Below are 21,763 nucleotides of genomic sequence, written 5' to 3' on the forward strand. Positions count from 1 at the left end.
AGATGGATTAAATGCCCCTTGGAATAGACGTGCAAGTCACAGTAGCTTAACAACACGGTTTACATGCCCCTTGGAAGAGCGGTGGAGGTCGCAGTAGCTTAACAAGATGGTTTAAATGCCCCTTGGAAGAGCGCTGGAGGTCGCAGTAGTTTAACAAGACAGTTTAAATGCCCCTTGGAAGAGACGTGCAGGTCGCAGTAGCTTAACTACACGGTTTACATGCCCCTTGGAAGAGCGGAGGAGGTCGCAGTAGCTTAACAAGATGGTTTAAATGCCCCTTGGAAGAGCGGTGGAGGTCGCAGTAGTTTAACAAGACAGTTTAAATGCCCCTTGGTAGAGACGTGCAGGTCGCAGTAGCTTAACAACACGGTTTACATGCCCCTTGGAAGAGACGTGCAGGTCGCAGAAGCTTAACAATATGGTTTAAATGCCCCTTGGAAGAGCGGTGGAGGTCGCAGTAGCTTAACAAGACGGTTTAAATGCCCCTTGGAAGAGACGTGCAGGTCGCAGAAGCTTAACAATATGGTTTAAATGCCCCTTGGAAAAGCGGTGGAGGTCGCAGTAGCTTAACAAGACTGTTTAATTGCCCCTTGGAAGAGACATGCAGGTCGCAGCAGCTTAACAAGACTGTTTAAATGCCCCTTGGAAGATATGTGCAGGTCGCAGTAGCTTAACAAGACGGATTAAATGCCCCTTGGTAGAGACATGCAGGTCGCAGTAGCTTAACAAAATGGTTTAAATGCCCAATGGAAGAGAAGTGCAGGTTGCAGTAGCTTAACAAGACGGTTTAAATGACCCTTGGAAAAGTGGTGGAGGTTACAGTAGCTTAACAAGACGGTTTAAATGCCCCTTGGAAGAGACGTGCAGGTCGCAGTAGCTTAAAAAGACGGTTTAAATGCCCCTTGGAAGAGACGTGCAGTTCGCAGTAGCTTAACAAGATGGTTTAAATGCCCCTTGGAAGAGTGGTGGAGGTCGCAGTAGCTTAACAAAACAGTTTAAATACCCATTGGAAGAGACGTGCAGGTCGCAGTAGCTTAATAAGACGGTTTAAATGTTCCTTGGAAGAGATGTGCAGGTCGCAGTAGCTTAACAAGACGGTTTAAATGCCCCTTGGAAGAGACGTGCAGGTCGCAGTAGCTTAGCAAGACGGTTTAAATGCCACTTGGAAGAGCGGTGGAGGTCGCAGTAGCTTAACAAGACAGGTTAAATACCCCTTGGAAGAGACGTGCAGGTCGCAGTAGCTTAATAAGACGGTTTAAATGCCCCTTGGAAGAGACGTGCAGGTCGCAGTAGCTTAACAAGACGGTTTAAATGCCCCTTGGAAGAGACGTGCAGGTCGCAGTAGCTTAAAAAGACTGTTTAAATGCCCCTTGGAAAAGACGTGCAGGTCTCAGTGGCCTAACAAGATAGTTTAAATGCCCCTTGGAAGAGACATGCAGGTCGCAGTAGCTTAACAAGACGGTTTAAATGCCCCTTGGAAGAGACGTGCAGGTTGCAGTAGCTTAACAAGACGGTTTAAATGCCCCTTGGAAGAGCGGTGGAGGTCGCAGTAGCTTAACAAGACAGGTTAAATACCCCTTGGAAGAGACGTGCAGGTCGCAGTAGCTTAATAAGACGGTTTAAATGCCCCTTGGAAGAGACGTGCAGGTCGCAGTAGCTTAATAAGATGGTTTAAATGCCCCTTGGAAGAGCGGTGGAGGTCGCAGTAGCTTAACAAGATGGTTTAAATGCCCCTTGGAAGAGACATACAGGTCGCAGCAGCTTAAAAAGACTGTTTAAATGCCCCTTGGAAAAGACGTGCAGGTCTCAGTGGCCTAACAAGACAGTTTAAATGCCCCTTGGAAGAGACATGCGGGTCGCAGTAGCTTAACAAGACGGTTTAAATGCCCCTTGGAAGAGACGTGCAGGTTGCAGTAGCTTAACAAGACGGTTTAAATGCCCCTTGGAAGAGACGTGCAAGTCGCAGTAGCTTAAAAAGACGGTTTAAATGAGCCTTGGAAGAGACGTGCAGGTCGCAGTAGCTTAACAAGACGGTTTAAATGCCCCTTGCAAGAGACGTGCATGTCGCACTAGATTAACAAGACGGTTTAAATGCCCCTTGGTAGAGACGTGCAGGTCACAGTAGCTTAACAAGACTTTTTAAATGCCCCTTGGAAGAAATGTGCAGGTCGCAGTAGCTTAACAAGACGGTTTAAATACCACTTGGAAGAGACGTGCAGGTCACAGTAGCTTAACAAGACTTTTTAAATGCCCCTTGGATGAAATGTGCAGGTCGCAGTAGCTTAACAAGACGGTTTAAATGCCCCTTGGAAGAGACGTGCAGGTTGCAGTAGCTTAACAAGACGGTTTAAATGCCCCTTGGAAGAGCGGTGGAGGTCGTAGTAGCTTATCAAAACTGATTAAATGCCCCTTGGTAGAGACGTGCAGGTCGCAGCAGCTTATCAAGACGGTTTAAATGTCCCATGGAAAATCGATGGAGGTCGCAGTAGCTTAACATGATGGATTAAATGCCCCTTGGAAGAGACGTGCAAGTCGCAGTAGCTTAACAAGAAGGTTTAAATGCCCCTTGGAAGAGACGTGCAGGTCGCAGTAGCTTAACAAGACAGTTTAAATGCCCCTTGGAAGAGGCTGGCAGGTCTCAGAAGCTTACCAAGACGATTTAAATGCCCCTTGGAAGAGACGTGCAGGTCGCAGTAGCTTAACAAGATGGTTTAAATGCCCCTTGGAAGAGACGTGCAGTTCGCAGTAGCTTAACAAGAAGGTTTAAATGCCCCTTGGAAAAGTGGTGGAGGTTACAGTAGCTTAACAAGACGGTTTAAATGCCACTTGGAAGAGACGTGCAAGTCGCAGTAGCTTAAAAAGACGGTTTAAATGAGCCTTGGAGGAGAGGTGCAGGTCGCAGCAGCTTAACAAGACGATTTAAATGCCCCTTGGAAGAAACGTGCAGGTCGCAGTAGCTTAACAAGACGGTTTAAATGCACCTTGGAAGAGACGTGCAGGTCGCAGTAGCTTAACAAGACGGTTTAAATGCCACTTGGAAGAGACGTGCAAGTCGCAGTAGCTTAAAAAGACGGTTTAAATGAGCCTTGGAGGAGAGGTGCAGGTCGCAGCAGCTTAACAAGACGATTTAAATGCCCCTTGGAAGAAACGTGCAGGTCGCAGTAGCTTAACAAGACGGTTTAAATGCACCTTGGAAGAGACGTGCAGGTCGCAGTAGCTTAACAAGATGGTCTAAATACCCCTTGGAAGAGCGGTGGAGGTCGTAGTAGCTTAACAAGACAGTTTAATTGCCCCTTGGAAGAGACATGCAGGTCGCACTAGCTTAGCAAGACTGTTTAAATGCCCCTTGAAGAGACGTGCAGGTCGCAGTAGCTTAACAAGACGGATTAAATGCCCCTTGGTAGAGACATGCAGGTCGCAGTAGCTTAAAAAGACTGTTGAAATGCCCCTTGGAAAAGACGTGCAGGTCGCAGTGGCTTAACAAGACAGCTTAAATGCCCCTTTGAAGAGATGTGCAAGTCGCAGTGGCTTAAAAAGAAGGTTTAAATGCCCCTTGGAAGAGACGTGCAGGTCGCAGTAGCTTAACAAGATGGTTTAAATGCCCCTTGGAAGAGACGTGCAAGTCGCAGTAGCTTAAAAAGACGGTTTAAATGAGCCTTGGAAGAGAGGTGCAGGTCGCAGTAGCTTAACAAGACGATTTAAATGCCCCTTGAGAGAAACGTGCAGGTCGCAGAAGCTTAACAAGACGGTTTACATGCCCCTTGGAAGAGACGTGCAGGTCGCAGTAGCTTAACAAGAAGGTCTAAATGCCCCTTGGAAGAGCGGTGGAGGTCGTAGTAGTTTATCAAGACTGATTAAATGCCCCTTGGTAGAGACGTGCAGGTCGCATCAGCTTAACAAGACGGTTTAAATGTCCCTTGGAAGAGACGTGCAAGTCGCAGTAGCTTAACAAGACTGTTTAAATACCCCTTGGAAAATCGGTGGAGGTCGCAGTAGATTAACAAGATGGATTAAATGCCCCTTGGAATAGACGTGCAAGTCACAGTAGCTTAACAACACGGTTTACATGCCCCTTGGAAGAGCGGTGGAGGTCGCAGTAGCTTAACAAGATGGTTTAAATGCCCCTTGGAAGAGCGCTGGAGGTCGCAGTAGTTTAACAAGACAGTTTAAATGCCCCTTGGAAGAGACGTGCAGGTCGCAGTAGCTTAACTACACGGTTTACATGCCCCTTGGAAGAGCGGAGGAGGTCGCAGTAGCTTAACAAGATGGTTTAAATGCCCCTTGGAAGAGCGGTGGAGGTCGCAGTAGTTTAACCACACAGTTTAAATGCCCCTTGGTAGAGACGTGCAGGTCGCAGTAGCTTAACAACACGGTTTACATGCCCCTTGGAAGAGACGTGCAGGTCGCAGAAGCTTAACAATATGGTTTAAATGCCCATTGGAAGAGCGGTGGAGGTCGCAGTAGCTTAACAAGACGGTTTAAATGCCCCTTGGAAGAGACGTGCAGGTCGCAGAAGCTTAACAATATGGTTTAAATGCCCCTTGGAAAAGCGGTGGAGGTCGCAGTAGCTTAACAAGACTGTTTAATTGCCCCTTGGAAGAGACATGCAGGTCGCAGCAGCTTAACAAGACTGTTTAAATGCCCCTTGGAAGATATGTGCAGGTCGCAGTAGCTTAACAAGACGGATTAAATGCCCCTTGGTAGAGACATGCAGGTCGCAGTAGCTTAACAAAATGGTTTAAATGCCCAATGGAAGAGAAGTGCAGGTTGCAGTAGCTTAACAAGACGGTTTAAATGACCCTTGGAAAAGTGGTGGAGGTTACAGTAGCTTAACAAGACGGTTTAAATGCCCCTTGGAAGAGACGTGCAGGTCGCAGTAGCTTAAAAAGACGGTTTAAATGCCCCTTGGAAGAGACGTGCAGTTCGCAGTAGCTTAACAAGATGGTTTAAATGCCCCTTGGAAGAGTGGTGGAGGTCGCAGTAGCTTAACAAAACAGTTTAAATACCCATTGGAAGAGACGTGCAGGTCGCAGTAGCTTAATAAGACGGTTTAAATGTTCCTTGGAAGAGATGTGCAGGTCGCAGTAGCTTAACAAGACGGTTTAAATGCCCCTTGGAAGAGACGTGCAGGTCGCAGTAGCTTAGCAAGACGGTTTAAATGCCACTTGGAAGAGCGGTGGAGGTCGCAGTAGCTTAACAAGACAGGTTAAATACCCCTTGGAAGAGACGTGCAGGTCGCAGTAGCTTAATAAGACGGTTTAAATGCCCCTTGGAAGAGACGTGCAGGTCGCAGTAGCTTAACAAGACGGTTTAAATGCCCCTTGGAAGAGACGTGCAGGTCGCAGTAGCTTAAAAAGACTGTTTAAATGCCCCTTGGAAAAGACGTGCAGGTCTCAGTGGCCTAACAAGATAGTTTAAATGCCCCTTGGAAGAGACATGCAGGTCGCAGTAGCTTAACAAGACGGTTTAAATGCCCCTTGGAAGAGACGTGCAGGTTGCAGTAGCTTAACAAGACGGTTTAAATGCCCCTTGGAAGAGCGGTGGAGGTCGCAGTAGCTTAACAAGACAGGTTAAATACCCCTTGGAAGAGACGTGCAGGTCGCAGTAGCTTAATAAGACGGTTTAAATGCCCCTTGGAAGAGACGTGCAGGTCGCAGTAGCTTAATAAGATGGTTTAAATGCCCCTTGGAAGAGCGGTGGAGGTCGCAGTAGCTTAACAAGATGGTTTAAATGCCCCTTGGAAGAGACATGCAGGTCGCAGCAGCTTAAAAAGACTGTTTAAATGCCCCTTGGAAAAGACGTGCAGGTCTCAGTGGCCTAACAAGACAGTTTAAATGCCCCTTGGAAGAGACATGCGGGTCGCAGTAGCTTAACAAGACGGTTTAAATGCCCCTTGGAAGAGACGTGCAGGTTGCAGTAGCTTAACAAGACGGTTTAAATGCCCCTTGGAAGAGACGTGCAAGTCGCAGTAGCTTAAAAAGACGGTTTAAATGAGCCTTGGAAGAGACGTGCAGGTCGCAGTAGCTTAACAAGACGGTTTAAATGCCCCTTGCAAGAGACGTGCATGTCGCACTAGATTAACAAGACGGTTTAAATGCCCCTTGGTAGAGACGTGCAGGTCACAGTAGCTTAACAAGACTTTTTAAATGCCCCTTGGAAGAAATGTGCAGGTCGCAGTAGCTTAACAAGACGGTTTAAATACCACTTGGAAGAGACGTGCAGGTCACAGTAGCTTAACAAGACTTTTTAAATGCCCCTTGGATGAAATGTGCAGGTCGCAGTAGCTTAACAAGACGGTTTAAATGCCCCTTGGAAGAGACGTGCAGGTTGCAGTAGCTTAACAAGACGGTTTAAATGCCCCTTGGAAGAGCGGTGGAGGTCGTAGTAGCTTATCAAAACTGATTAAATGCCCCTTGGTAGAGACGTGCAGGTCGCAGCAGCTTATCAAGACGGTTTAAATGTCCCATGGAAAATCGATGGAGGTCGCAGTAGCTTAACATGATGGATTAAATGCCCCTTGGAAGAGACGTGCAAGTCGCAGTAGCTTAACAAGAAGGTTTAAATGCCCCTTGGAAGAGACGTGCAGGTCGCAGTAGCTTAACAAGACAGTTTAAATGCCCTTTGGAAGAGACGTGCAGGTCGCAGTAGCTTAACAAGACGGTTTAAATGCCCCTTGGAAGAGGCTGGCAGGTCTCAGAAGCTTACCAAGACGATTTAAATGCCCCTTGGAAGAGACGTGCAGGTCGCAGTAGCTTAACAAGATGGTTTAAATGCCCCTTGGAAGAGACGTGCAGTTCGCAGTAGCTTAACAAGAAGGTTTAAATGCCCCTTGGAAAAGTGGTGGAGGTTACAGTAGCTTAACAAGACGGTTTAAATGCCCCTTGGAAGAGACGTGCAGGTCACAGTAGCTTAACAAGACGGTTTAAATGCCCCTTGGAAGAAACGTGCAGGTCGCAGTAGCTTAACAAGACGGTTTAAATGCCCCTTGGTAGAATCGTGCAAGTCGCAGTAGCTTAACAAGACGGTTTAAATGCCCCTTGGAAGAGCGGTGGAGGTCGTAGTAGCTTTTCAAGACTGATTAAATGCCCCTTGGTAGAGACGTGCAGGTCGCATCAGCTTAACAAGACGGTTTACATGTCCCTTGGAAGAGACGTGCTAGTCGCAGTAGCTTAACAAGACGGTTTAAATGCCCCTTGGAAGAGATGTGCAGGTCGCAGTAGCTTAACAAGATGGATTAAATGCCCCTTGGAAGAGACGTGCAAATCGCAGTAGCTTAACAACACGGTTTACATGCCCCTTGGAAGAGCGGTGGAGGTCGCAGTAGCTTAACAAGATGGTTTAAATGCACCTTGGAAGAGCGGTGGAGGTCGCAGTAGCTTAACAAGACAGTTTAAATGCCCCTTGGAAGAGATGTGCAGGTCGCAGTAGCTTAACAAGACGGTTTAAAAGCCCCTTGGAAGAGCGGTGGAGGTCGTAGTACCTTATCAAGACTGATTAAATGCCCCTTGCTAGAGACGTGCAGGTCGCATCAGCTTAACAAGATGGTTTAGATGTCCCTTGGAAGAGACGTGCTAGTCGCAGTAGCTTAACAAGACGGTTTAAATGCCCAATAGAAGAGCGGTGGAGGTCGCAGTAGCTTAACAAGACAGTTTAAATGCCCCTGGGAAGAGACGTGCAGGTCGCAGTAGCTTAACAAGATGGTTTAAATGCCCCTTGGAAGAGACGTGCAGTTCGCAGTAGCTTAACAAGAAGGTTTAAATGCCCCTTGGAAAAGTGGTGGGGGCTACAGTAGCTTAACAAGACGGTTTAAATGCCCCTTGGAAGAGACGTGCAGGTCGCAGTAGCTTAACAAGACGGTTTAAATGCCCCTTGGAAGAAACGTGCAGGTCGCAGTAGCTTAACAAGACGGTTTAAATGCCCCTTGGTAGAGACGTGCAAGTCGCAGTAGCTTAACAAGACGGTTTAAATGCCCCTTGGAAGAGCGGTGGAGGTCGTAGTAGCTTTTCAAGACTGATTAAATGCCCCTTGGTAGAGACGTGCAGGTCGCATCAGCTTAACAAGACGGTTTATATGTCCCTTGGAAGAGACGTGCTTGTCGCAGTAGCTTAACAAGACGGTTTAAATGTCCCTTGAAGAGACGTGCTAGTCGCAGTAGCTTAACAAGACGGTTTAAATGCCCCTTAGAAGAGCGGTGGAGGTCGCAGCAGCTTAATAAGACACTTTAAATGCCCCTTGGAAGAGATGTGCAGGTCGCAGTAGCTTAACAAGATGGATTATATGCCCCTTGGAAGAGACGTGCAAATCGCAGTAGCTTAACAACACGGTTTACATGCCCCTTGGAAGAGCGGTGGAGGTCGCAGTAGCTTAACAAGATGGTTTAAATGCCCCTTGGAAGAGCGGTGGAGGTCGCAGTAGCTTAACAAGACAGTTTAAATGCCCCTTGGTAGAGACATGCAGGTCGCATCAGCTTAACAAGACGGTTTAAATGTCCCTTGGAAGAGACGTGCTAGTCGCAGTAGCTTAACAAGACGGTTTAAATGCCCAATAGAAGAGCGGTGGAGGTCGCAGTAGCTTAACAAGACAGTTTAAATGCCCCTTGGAAGACATGTGCAGGTCGCAGTAGCTTAACAAGATGGATTAAATGCCCCTTGGAAGAGACGTGCAAATCGCAGTAGCTTAACAACACGGTTTACATGCCCCTTGGAAGAGCGGTGGAGGTCACAGTAGCTTAACAAGACAGTTTAAATGCCCCTTGGAAGAGATGTGCAGGTCGCAGTAGCTTAACAACACGGTTTAAATGCCCCTTGGAAGAGACGTGCAGGTCGCAGAAGCTTAACAAGATGGTTTAAATGCCCCTTGGAAGAGCGGTGGAGGTCGCAGTAGCTTAACAAGACAGTTTAATTGCCCCTTGGAGGAGACATGCAGGTCGCAGTAGCTTAGCAAGACTGTTTAAATGCCAAATAGAAGAGCGGTGGAGGTCGCAGTAGCTTAACAAGACAGTTTAAATGACCCCTTGGAAGAGATGTGCAGGTCGCAGTAGCTTAACAAGATGGATTAAATGACCCCTTGGAAGAGACGTGCAAATCTCAGTAGCTTAACAACACGGTTTACATGCCCCTTGGAAGAGCGGTGGAGGTCGCAGTAGCTTAACAAGATGGTTTAAATGCCCCTTGGAAGAGCGGTGGAGGTCGCGGTAGCTTAACAAGACAGTTTAAATGCCCCTTGGAAGAGATGTGCAGGTCGCAGTAGCTTAACAAGACGGTTTAAATGCCCCTTGGAAGAGAAGAGCAGGTCGCAGAAGCTTAACAAGATGGTTTAAATGCCCCTTGGAAGATCGGTGGAGGTCGCAGTAGCTTAACAAGACAGTTTAATTGCCCCTTGGAAGAGACATGCAGTTCGCAGTAGCTTAGCAAGACTGTTTAAATGCCCCTTGAAGAGACGTGCAGGTCGCAGTAGCTTAACAAGACGGATTAAATGCCCCTTGGTAGAGACATGCAGGTCGCAGTAGCTTAACAACATGGTTTAAATGCCCCATGGAAGAGAAGTGCAGGTCGCAGTAGCTTAACAAGATGGTTTAAATGAACCTTGGAAAAGTGGTGGAGGTTACAGTAGCTTAACAAGACAGTTTAAATGCCCCTTGGAAGAGACGTGCAGGTCGCAGTAGCTTAAGAAGACGGTTTAAATGCCCCTTTGAAGAGACGTGCAGGTCGCAGAAGCTTAAAAAGACGGTTTAAATGCCCCTTGAAAGAGACATGCAGGTCGCAGCAGCTTAAAAAGACTGTTTAAATGCCCCTTGGAAAAGACGTGCAGGTCGCAGTGGCTTAACAAGACAGCTTAAATGCCCCTTGGAAGAGATGTGCAAGTCGCAGTAGCTTAAAAAGACGGTTTAAATGCCCCTTGGAAGAGACGTGCAGGTCGCAGTAGCTTAACAAGACGGTTTAAATGCCCCTTGGAAGAGACGTGCAAGTCGCAGTAGCTTACAAAGACGGTTTAAATGAGCCTAGGAAGAGAGGTGCAGGTCGCAGTAGCTTAACAAGACGATTTAAATGCCCCTTGGAAGAAACGTGCAGGTCGCAGTAGCTTAACAAGACGGTTTAAATGCCCCTTGGAAGAGACGTGCAGGTCGCAGTAGCTTAACAAGACGGTCTAAATGCCCCTTGGAAGAGCGGTGGAGTTCGTAGTAGTTTATCAAGACTGATTAAATACCCCTTGGCAGAGACGTGCAGGTCGCAGTAGCTTAACAAGACGGAATAAATGCCCCTTGGTAGAGACATGCAGGTCGCAGTAGCTTAACAACATGGTTTAAATGCCCCATGGAAGAGAAGTGCAGGTCGCATTAGCTTAACAAGATGGTTTAAATGCCCCTTGGAAAAGTGGTGGAGGTTACAGTAGCTTAACAAGACAGTTTAAATGCCCCTTGGAAGAGACGTGCAAGTCGCAGTAGCTTAAGAAGACGGTTTAAATGCCCCTTGGAAGAGACGTGCAGGTTCGCAGAAGCTTAAAAAGACGGTTTAAATGCCCCTTGGAAGAGACATGCAGGTCGCATCAGCTTAAAAAGACTGTTTAAATTCCCCTTGGAAAAGACGTGCAGGTCGCAGTAGCTTAACAAGACAGCTTAAATGCCCCTTGGAAGAGATGTGCAAGTCGCAGTAGCTTAAAAAGACGGTTTAAATGCCCCTTGGAAGAGACGTGCAGGTCGCAGTAGCTTAACAAGATGGTTTAAATGCCCCTTGGAAGAGACGTGCAAGTCGCAGTAGCTTAAAAAGACGGTTTAAATGAGCCTTGGAAGAGATGTGCAAGTCGCAGTAGCTTAAAAAGACGGTTTAAATGCCCCTTGGAAGAGACGTGCAGGTCGCAGTAGCTTAACAAGATGGTTTAAATGCCCCTTGGAAGAGACGTGCAAGTCGCAGTAGCTTAAAAAGACGGTTTAAATGAGCCTTGGAAGAGAGGTGCAGGTCGCAGTAGCTTAACAAGACGATTTAAATGCCCCTTGGAAGAAACGTGCAGGTCGCAGTAGCTTAACAAGATGCTCTAAACGCCCCTTGGAAGAGCGGAGGAGGTCGTAGTAGTTTATCAAGACTGATTAAATGCCCCTTGGTAGAGACGTGCAGGTCGCATCAGCTTAACAAGACGGTTTAAATGTCCCTTGGAAGAGACGTGCAAGTTGCAGTAGCTTAACAAGACTGTTTAAATGCCCCTTGGAAAATCGGTGGAGGTCGCAGTAGATTAACAAGATGGATTAAATGCCCCTTGGAAGAGACGTGCAAGTCACAGTAGCTTAACAACACGGTTTACATGCCCCTTGGAAGAGCGGTGGAGGTCGCAGTAGCTTAACAAGATGGTTTAAATGCCCCTTGGAAGAGCGGTGCAGGTCGCAGTAGTTTAACAAGACAGTTTAAATGCCCCTTGGAAGAGACGTGCAGGTCGCAGTAGCTTAACTACACGGTTAACATGCCCCTTGGAAGAGCGGTGGAGGTCGCAGTAGCTTAACAAGATGGTTTAAATGCCCCTTGGAAGAGCGGTGGAGGTCGCAGTAGCTTAACAAGACAGTTTAAATGCCCCTTGGAAGAGATGTGCAGGTCGCAGTAGCTTAACAAGACGGTTTAAATGCCCCTTGGAAGAGCGGTGGAGGTCGTAGTAGCTTATCAAGACTGATTAAATGCCCCTTGGTAGAGACGTGCAGGTCGCATCAGCTTAACAAGACGGTTTAAATGTCCCTTGGAAGAGACGTGCTAGTCGCAGTAGCTTAACAAGACGGTTTAAATGCCCAATAGAAGAGCGGTGGAGGTCGCAGTAGCTTAACAAGACAGTTTAAATGCCCCTTGGAAGAGATGTGCAGGTCGCAGTAGCTTAACAAGATGGATTAAATGACCCCTTGGAAGAGACGTGCAAATCGCAGTAGCTTAACAACACGGTTTACATGCCCCTTGGAAGAGCGGTGGAGGTCGCAGTAGCTTAACAAGATGGTTTAAATGCCCCTTGGAAGAGCGATGGAGGTCGCAGTAGCTTAACAAGACAGTTTAAATGCCCCTTGGAAGAGATGTGCAGGTCGCAGTAGCTTAACAAGACGGTTTAAATGCCCCTTGGAAGAGACGTGCAGGTCGCAGAAGCTTAACAAGATGGTTTAAATGCCCCTTGGAAGAGCGGTGGAGGTCGCAGTAGCTTAACAAGACAGTTAAATTGCCCCTTGGAAGAGACATGCAGGTCGCAGTAGCTTAGCAAGACTGTTTAAATGCCCCTTGAAGAGACGTGCAGGTCGCAGTAGCTTAACAAGACGGATTAAATGCCCCTTGGTAGAGACATGCAGGTCGCAGTAGCTTAACAACATGGTTTAAATACCCCATGGAAGAGAAGTGCAGGTCGCAGTAGCTTAACAAGATGGTTTAAATGAACCTTGGAAAAGTGGTGGAGGTTACAGTAGCTTAACAAGACAGTTTAAATGCCCCTTGGAAGAGACGTGCAAATCGCAGTAGCTTAAGAAGACGGTTTAAATGCCCCTTTGAAGAGACGTGCAGGTCGCAGAAGCTTAAAAAGACGGTTTAAATGCCCCTTGGAAGAGACATGCAGGTCGCAGCAGCTTAAAAAAACTGTTTAAATGCCCCTTGGAAAAGACGTGCAGGTCGCAGTGGCTTAACAAGACAGCTTAAATGTCCCTTGGAAGAGATGTGCAAGTCGCAGTAGCTTAAAAAGACGGTTTAAATGCCCCTTGGAAGAGACGTGCAACTCGCAGTAGCTTAACAAGACGGTTTAAATGCCCCTTGGAAGAGACGTGCAAGTCGCAGTAGCTTAAAAAGACGGTTTAAATGAGCCTAGGAAGAGAGGTGCAGGTCGCAGTAGCTTAACAAGACGATTTAAATGCCCCTTGGAAGAAACGTGCAGGTCGCAGTAGCTTAACAAGACGGTTTAAATGCCCCTTGGAAGAGACGTGCAGGTCGCAGTAGCTTAACAAGACGGTCTAAATGCCCCTTGGAAGAGCGGTGGAGGTCGTAGTAGTTTATCAAGACTGATTAAATGCCCCTTGGCAGAGACGTGCAGGTCGCAGTAGCTTAACAAGACGGAATAAATGCCACTTGGTAGAGACATGCAGGTCGCAGTAGCTTAACAACACGGTTTAAATTCCCCATGGAAGAGAAGTGCAGGTCGCAGTAGCTTAACAAGATGGTTTAAATGCCCCTTTAAAAAGTGGTGGAGGTTACAGTAGCTTAACAAGACAGTTTAAATGCCCCTTGGAAGAGACGTGCAAGTCTCAGTAGCTTTAGAAGACGGTTTAAATGCCCCTTGGAAGAGACGTGCAGGTCGCAGAAGCTTAAAAAGACGGTTTAAATGCCCCTTGGAAGAGACATGCAGGTCACATCAGCTTAAAAAGACTGTTTAAATTCCCCTTGGAAAAGATGTGCAGGTCGCAGTGGCTTAATAAGACAGCTTAAATGCCCTTTGGAAGAGATGTGCAAGTCGCAGTAGCTTAAAAAGACGGTTTAAATGCCCCTTGGAAGAGACGTTCAGGTCGCAGTAGCTTAACAAGATGGTTTAAATGCCCCTTGGAAGAGACGTGCAAGTCACAGTAGCTTAATAACACGGTTTACATGCCCCTTGGAAGAGCGGTGGAGGTCGCAGTAGCTTAACAAGATGGTTTAAATGCCCCTTGGAAGAGCGGTGCAGGTCGCAGTAGTTTAACAAGACAGTTTAAATGCCCCTTGGAAGAGACGTGCAGGTCGCAGTAGCTTAACTACACGGTTTACATACCCTTGGAAGAGCGGTGGAGGTCGCAGTAGCTTAACAAGATGGTTTAAATGCCCCTTGGAAGAGCGGTGGAGGTCTCAGTAGTTTAACAAGACAGTTTAAATGCTCCTTGGTAGAGACGTGCAGGTCGCAGTAGCTTAACAATACGGTTTACATGCTCCTTGGAAGAGCGGTGGAGGTCGCAGTAGCTTAACAATATGGTTTAAATGCCCCTTGGAAGAGCGGTGGAGGTCGCAGTAGCTTAACAAGATGGTTTGAATGCCCCTTGGAAGAGACGTGCAGGTCGCAGAAGCTTAACAAGATGGTTTAAATGCCCCTTGGAAAAGCGGTGGAGGTCGCAGTAGCTTAAAAAAACTGTTTAATTGCCCCTTGGAAGAGACATGCAGGTCGCAGCAGCTTAACAAGACTGTTTAAATGCCCCTTGGAAGAGACGTGCAGGTCGCAGTAGCTTAACAAGACGGATTAAATGCCCCTTGGTAGAGACATGCAGCTCGCAGTAGCTTAACAAAATGGTTTAAATGCCCCTTGGAAGAGCGGTGGAGGTCGCTGTAGCTTAACAAGACGGTTTAAATGCACCTTGGAAAAGTGGTGGAGGTTACAGTAGCTTAACAAGAGGGTTTAAATGCCCCTTGGAAGAGACGTGCAAGTCACACCAGCTTAATAAGACGGTTTAAATGCCCCTTGGAAGAGACGTGCAAGTCGCAGTAGCTTAAAAAGACGGTTTAAATGCCCCTTGGAAGAGACGTGTAGGTCGCAGTAGCTTAACAACATGGTTTAAATGGCCCTTTGAAGAGAGGTGGAGGTCGCAGTAGCTTAACAAGACAGTTTAAATTACCCATTGGAAGAGACGTGCAGGTTGCAGTAGCTTAATAAGACGGTTTAAATGTCCCTTGGAAGAGATGTGCAGGTCGCAGTAGCTTAACAAGACGGTTTAAATGCCCCTTGGAAGAGACGTGCAGGTCGCAGTAGCTTAGCAAGACGGTTTAAATGCCACTTGGAAGAGCGGTGGAGGTCGCAGTAGCTTAACAAGACAGTTTAAATACCCCTTGGAAGAGACGTGCAGGTCGCAGTAGCTTAACAAGACGGTTTAAATGCCCCTTGGAAGAGACGTGCAGGTCGCAGTAGCTTAACAAGGCAGTTTAAATACCCCTTGGAAGAGACGTGCATGTCGCAGTAGCTTAACAAGATGGTTTAAATGCCCCTTGGAAGAGCGGTGGAGGTCGCAGTAGCTTAACAAGATGGTTTAAATGACCCTTGGAAGAGACATGCAGGTCGCAGTAGCTTAACAAGACGGTTTAAATGCCCCTTGGAAGAGACGTGCAAGTCGCAGTAGCTTAAAAAGACGGTTTAAATGAGCCTTGGAAGAGACGTGCAGGTCGCAGTAGCTTAACAAGACGGTTTAAATGCCCCTTGCAAGAGACGTGCATGTCGCACTAGATTAACAAGACGGTTTAAATGCCCCTTGGAAGAGACGTGCAAGTCGCAGTAGCTTAACAAGATGGTTTAAATGCCCCTTGGAAGAGCGGTGGAGGTCGCAGTAGCTTAACAAGACGGTTTAAATGCCCCTTGGAAGAGACGTGCAGGTCGCAGAAGTTTAACAAGATGGTTTAAATGCCCCTTGGAAAAGCGGTGGAGGTCGCAGTAGCTTAAAAAGACTGTTTAATTGCCCCTTGGAAGAGACATGCAGGTCGCAGCAGCTTAACAAGACTGTTTAAATGCCCCTTGGAAGATACGTGCAGGTCGCAGTAGCTTAACAAGACGGATTAAATGCCCCTTGGTAGAGTCATGCAGGTCGCAGTAGCTTAACAAAATGGTTTAAATGCCCCTTGGAAGAGCGGTGGAGGTCGCTGTAGCTTAACAAGACGGTTTAAATGCCCCTTGGAAAAGTGGTGGAGGTTACAGTAGCTTAACAAGACGGTTTAAATGCTGCTTGGAAGGGACGTGCAAGTCACAGTAGCTTAATAAGACGGTTTAAATGCCCCTTGGAAGAGACGTGCAAGTCGCAGTAGCTTAAAAAGACGGTTTAAATGCCCCTTGGAAGAGACGTGCAGGTCGCAGTAGCTTAACAACATGGTTTAAATGCCCCTTGGACGAGCGGTGGAGGTCGCAGTAGCTTAACAAGACAGTTTAAATACCCATTGGAAGAGACGTGCAGGTCGCAGTAGCTTAATAAGACGGTTTAAATGTCCCTTGGAAGAGATGTGCAGGTCGCAGTAGCTTAACAAGACGGTTTAAATGCCCCTTGGAAAAGACGTGCAGGTCGCAGTAGCTTAGCAAGACGGTTTATATGCCACTTGGAAGAGCGGTGGAGGTCGCAGTAGCTTAACAAGACAGTTTAAATACCCCTTGGAAGAGACGTGCAGGTCGCAGTAGCTTAACAAGATGGTTTAAATGCCCCTTGGAAGAGACGTGCAGGTCGCAGTAGCTTAAAAAGACGGTTTCAATGCCCCTTGGAAGAGACGTGCAGGTCGCAGTAGCTTAACAAGGCAGTTTAAATACCCCTTGGAAGAGACGTGCAGGTCGCAGTAGCTTAACAAGATGGTTTAAATGCCCCTTGGAAGAGCGGTGGAGGTCGCAGTAGCTTAACAAGATGGTTTAAATGACCCTTGGAAGAGACATGCAGGTCGCAGCAGCTTAAAAAGACTGTTTAAATGCCCATTGGAAAAGACGTGCAGGTCTCAGTGGCCTAACAAGACAGTTTAAATGCCCCTTGGAAGAGACATGCAGGTCGCAGTAGCTTAACAAGACGGTTTAAATGCCCCTTGGAAGAGACGTGCAAGTCGCAGTAGCTTAAAAAGACGGTTTAAATGAGCCTTGGAAGAGACGTGCAGGTCGCAGTAGCTTAACAAGACGGTTTAAATGCCCCTTGCAAGAGACGTGCATGTCGCACTAGATTAACAAGACGGTTTAAATGCCCCTTGGTAGAGACCTGCAGGTCGCAGTAGCTTAACAAGACGGTTTAAATACCCCTTGGAAGAGACGTGCAGGTCACAGTAGCTTAACAAGACTTTTTAAATGCCCCTTGGAAGAAATGTGCAGGTCGCAGTAGCTTAACAAGACGGTTTAAATGCCCCTTGGAAGAGATGTGCAGGTCGCAGTAGCTTAACAAGACAGTTTAAATGCCCCTTGGAAGAGCGGTGGAGGTCGTAGTAGCTTATCAAAATGATTAAATGCCCCTTGGTAGAGACGTGCAGGTCGCAGCAGCTTATCAAGACGGTTTAAATGCCCCTTGGAAAATCGATGGAGGTCGCAGTAGCTTAACAAGATGGATTAAATGCCCCTTGGAAGAGACGTGCAAGTCGCAGTAGCTTAACAAGAAGGTTTAAATGCCCCTTGGAAGAGACGTGCAGGTCGCAGTAGCTTAACAAGACAGTTTAAATGCCCCTTGGAAGAGACGTGCAGGTCGCAGTAGCTTAACAAGATGGTTTAAATGCCCCTTGGAAGAGGCTGGCAGGTCTCAGTAGCTTACCAAGATGATTTAAATGCCCCTTGGAAGAGACGTGCAGGTCGCAGTAGCTTAACAAGATGGTTTAAATGCCCCTTGGAAGAGACGTGCAGTTCGCAGTAGCTTAACAAGACGGTTTAAATGCCCCTTGGAAAAGTGGTGGAGGTTACAGTAGCTTAACAAGACGGTTTAAATGCCCCTTGGAAGAGACGTGCAAGTGACAGTAGCTTAACAAGACGGTTTAAATGCCCCTTGGAAGAGACGTGCAGGTCGCAGTAGCTTAAAAAGACGGTTTAAATGCCCCTCGGAAGAGATGTGCAGGTCGCAGTAGCTTAACAACATGGTTTAAATGCCCTTTGGAAGAGCGGTGGAGGTCGCAGTAGCTTAACAAGACAGTTTAAATACCCATTGGAAGAGACGTGCAGGTCGCAGTAGCTTAATAAGACGGTTTAAATGTCCCTTGGAAGAGATGTGCAGGTCGCAGTAGCTTAACAAGACGGTTTAAATGCCCCTTGGAAGAGACGTGCAGGTCGCAGTAGCTTAGCAAGATGGTTTAAATGCCACTTGGAAGAGCGGTGGAGGTCGCAGTAGCTTAACAAGACAGTTTAAATACCCCTTGGAAGAGACGTGCAGGTCGCAGTAGCTTAACAAGACGGTTTAAATGCCCCTTGGAAGAGATGTGCAGGTCGCAGTAGCTTAGCAAGACGGTTTAAATGCCACTTGGAAGAGCGGTGGAGGTCGCAGTAGCTTAACAAGACAGTTTAAATACCCCTTGGAAGAGACGTGCAGGTCGCAGTAGCTTAACAAGACGGTTTAAATGCCCCTTGGAAGAGACGTGCAGGTCGCAGTAGCTTAAAAAGACGGTTTAAATGCCCCTTGGAAGAGACGTGCAGGTCGCAGTAGCTTAACAAGGCAGTTTAAATACCCCTTGGAAGAGACGTGCAGGTCGCAGTAGCTTAACAAGATGGTTTAAATGCCCCTTGGAAGAGCGGTGGAGGTCGCAGTAGCTTAACAAGATGGTTTAAATGACCCTTGGAAGAGACATGCAGGTCGCAGCAGCTTAAAAAGACTGTTTAAATGCCCATTGGAAAAGACGTGCAGGTCTCAGTGGCCTAACAAGACAGTTTAAATGCCCCTTGGAAGAGACATGCAGGTCGCAGTAGCTTAACAAGACGGTTTAAATGCCCCTTGGAAGAGACGTGCAAGTCGCAGTAGCTTAAAAAGACGGTTTAAATGAGCCTTGGAAGAGACGTGCAGGTCGCAGTAGCTTAACAAGACGGTTTAAATGCCCCTTGCAAGAGACGTGCATGTCGCACTAGATTAACAAGACGGTTTAAATGCCCCTTGGTAGAGACGTGCAGGTCGCAGTAGCTTAACAAGACGGTTTAAATACCCCTTGGAAGAGACGTGCAGGTCACAGTAGCATAACAAGACTTTTTAAATGCCCCTTGGAAGAAATGTGCAGGTCGCAGTAGCTTAACAAGACGGTTTAAATGCCCCTTGGAAGAGACGTGCAGGTCGCAGTAGCTTAACAAGACAGTTTAAATGCCCCTTGGAAGAGCGGTGGAGGTCGTAGTAGCTTATCAAAATGATTAAATGCCCCTTGGTAGAGACGTGCAGGTCGCAGCAGCTTATCAAGACGGTTTAAATGCCCCTTGGAAAATCGATGGAGGTCGCAGTAGCTTAACAAGATGGATTAAATGCCCCTTGGAAGAGACGTGCAAGTCGCAGTAGCTTAACAAAAAGGTTTAAATGCCCCTTGGAAGAGACGTGCAGGTCGCAGTAGCTTAACAAGACAGTTTAAATGCCCCTTGGAAGAGACATGCAGGTCGCAGTAGCTTAACAAGATGGTTTAAATGCCCCTTGGAAGAGGCTGGCAGGTCTCAGTAGCTTACCAAGATGATTTAAATGCCCCTTGGAAGAGACGTGCAGGTCGCAGTAGCTTAACAAGATGGTTTAAATGCCCCTTGGAAGAGACGTGCAGTTCGCAGTAGCTTAACAAGACGGTTTAAATGCCCCTTGGAAAAGTGGTGGAGGTTACAGTAGCTTAACAAGACGGTTTAAATGCCCCTTGGAAGAGACGTGCAAGTGACAGTAGCTTAACAAGACGGTTTAAATGCCCCTTGGAAGAGACGTGCAGGTCGCAGTAGCTTAAAAAGACGGTTTAAATGCCCCTCGGAAGAGATGTGCAGGTCGCAGTAGCTTAACAACATGGTTTAAATGCCCTTTGGAAGAGCGGTGGAGGTCGCAGTAGCTTAACAAGACAGTTTAAATACCCATTGGAAGAGACGTGCAGGTCGCAGTAGCTTAATAAGACGGTTTAAATGTCCCTTGGAAGAGATGTGCAGGTCGCAGTAGCTTAACAAGACGGTTTAAATGCCCCTTGGAAGAGACGTGCAGGTCGCAGTAGCTTAGCAAGATGGTTTAAATGCCACTTGGAAGAGCGGTGGAGGTCGCAGTAGCTTAACAAGACAGTTTAAATACCCCTTGGAAGAGACGTGCAGGTCGCAGTAGCTTAACAAGACGGTTTAAATGCCCCTTGGAAGAGACGTGCAGGTCGCAGTAGCTTAACAAGACGGTTTAAATGCCCCTTGGAAGAGCGGTGGAGGTCGTAGTAGCTTATCAAGGCTGATTAAATGCCCCTTGGTAGAGACGTGCAGGTCGCATCAGCTTAACAAGACGGTTTAAATGTCCCTTGGAAGAGACGTGCTAGTCGCAGTAGCTTAACAAGACAGTTTAAATGCCCAATAGAAGAGCGGTGGAGGTCGCAGTAGCTTAACAAGACAGTTTAAATGCTCCTTGGAAGAGATGTGCAGGTCGCAGTAGCTTAACAAGATGGATTAAATGACCCCTTGGAAGAGACGTGCAAATCGCAGTAGCTTAACAACACGGTTTACATGCCCCTTGGAAGAGCGGTGGAGGTCGCAGTAGATGAACAAGATGGTTTAAATGCCCCTTGGAAGAGCGGTGGAGGTCGCAGTAGCTTAAAAAGACAGTTTAAATGCCCCTTGGAAGAGATGTGCAGGTCGCAGTAGCTTAACTAGATGGTTTAAATGCCCCTTGGAAGAGACATGCAGGTCGCATCAGCTTAAAAAGACTGTTTAAATTCCCCTTGGAAAAGACGTGCAGGTCGCAGTGGCTTAATAAGACAGCTTAAATGCGCTTTGGAAGAGATGTGCAAGTCGCAGTAGCTTAAAAAGACGGTTTAAATGCCCCTTGGAAGAGACGTGCAGGTCGCAGTAGCTTAACAAGATGGTTTAAATGCCCCTTGGAAGAGACGTGCAAGTCGCAGTAGCTTAAAAAGACGGTTTAAATGAGCCTTGGGAGAGAGGTGCAGGTCGCAGTAGCTTAACAAGACGATTTAAATGCCCCTTGGAAGAAACGTGCAGGTCGCAGTAGCTTAACAAGACGGTCTAAATGCCCCTTGGAAGAGCGGAGGAGGTCGTAGTAGTTTATCAAGACTGATTAAATGCCCCTTGGTAGAGACGTGCAGGTCGCATCAGCTTAACAAGACGGTTTAAATGTCCCTTGGAAGAGACGTGCAAGTCGCAGTAGCTTAACAAGACTGTTTAAATGCCCCTTGGAAAATCGGTGGAGGTCGCAGTAGATTAACAAGATGGATTAAATGCCCCTTGGAAGAGACGTGCAAGTCACAGTAGCTTAACAACACGGTTTACATGCCCCTTGGAAGAGCGGTGGAGGTCGCAGTAGCTTAACAAGATGGTTTAAATGCCCCTTGGAAGAGCGGTGCAGGTCGCAGTAGTTTAACAAGACAGTTTAAATGCCCCTTGGAAGAGACGTGCAGGTCGCAGTAGCTTAACTACACGGTTTACATGCCCCTTGGAAGAGCGGTGGAGGTCGCAGTAGCTTAACAAGATGGTTTAAATGCCCCTTGGAAGAGCGGTGTAGGTCGCAGTAGTTTAACAAGACAGTTTAAATGCCCCTTGGTAGAGACGTGCAGGTCGCAGTAGCTTAACAACACGGTTTACATGCCCCTTGGAAGAGCGGTGGAGGTCGCAGTAGCTTAACAATATGGTTTAAATGCCCCTTGGAAGAGCGGTGGAGGTCGCAGTAGCTTAACAAGACGGTTTAAGTGCCCCTTGGAAGAAACGTGCAGGTCGCAGAAGCTTAACAAGATGGTTTAAATGCCCCTTGGAAAAGCGGTGGAGGTCGCAGTAGCTTAAAAAGACTGTTTAATTGCCCCTTGGAAGAGACATGCAGGTTGCAGCAGCTTAACAAGACTGTTTAAATGCCCCTTGGAAGAGACGTGCAGGTCGCAGTAGCTTAACAAGACGGATTAAATGCCCCTTGGTAGAGACATGCAGGTCGCAGTAGCTTAACAAAATGGTTTAAATGCCCCGTGGGAGAGCGGTGGAGGTCGCTGTAGCTTAACAAGACGGTTTAAATGCCCCTTGGAAAAGTGGTGGAGGTTACAGTAGCTTAACAAGACGGTTTAAATGCCCCTTGGAAGAGACGTGCAAGTCACAGTAGCTTAATAAGACGGTTTAAATGCCCCTTGGAAGAGACGTGCAAGTCGCAGTAGCTTAAAAAGACGGTTAAAATGCCCCTTGGAAGAGA

Source organism: Phyllobates terribilis, unplaced genomic scaffold, assembly GCF_046119375.1.
Source record: "Phyllobates terribilis strain yellow unplaced genomic scaffold, ASM4611937v1 Scaffold_15__1_contigs__length_34870131, whole genome shotgun sequence".
NCBI lineage: Eukaryota > Metazoa > Chordata > Amphibia > Anura > Dendrobatidae > Phyllobates > Phyllobates terribilis.